Genomic DNA, 372 nt, shown 5'->3' with positions numbered 1-372 from the left:
GTGGAGTGCTTTAAAGCCCTTTCAATGTAAGTCTTACTGTTACAATGTAAGTCTAACTGTGAATAACAGTTAATAGCTGTTATTCACAACAGATCAAACTTCAGCCAGTCTATTACAAATTGAATTGGGTCTCCCAAGAAAATACGTTGAAGTCCTAACCACTAGTTCCCGTGGATGTGGAAATGCTCATTTGAAAATACTGTCTCTGCAGAGGTAATTAAGCAACCAACAAAAGCTCTAAGGCGGGCCCTGACCTGGAATGACAGGAATTCCTAGGAATGCACAGGAACACAGGCTATGTGAATTGGAGGCAGAGGTCACCATGACACACCTTCCTAAAGAGGAACAGGTTAAAGAGTACCTGGGGGGGGG

The sequence above is a fragment of the Mastomys coucha genome, unplaced genomic scaffold, assembly GCF_008632895.1.
Source record: "Mastomys coucha isolate ucsf_1 unplaced genomic scaffold, UCSF_Mcou_1 pScaffold21, whole genome shotgun sequence".
NCBI lineage: Eukaryota > Metazoa > Chordata > Mammalia > Rodentia > Muridae > Mastomys > Mastomys coucha.
This window is presented reverse-complemented; position numbering follows the sequence as displayed.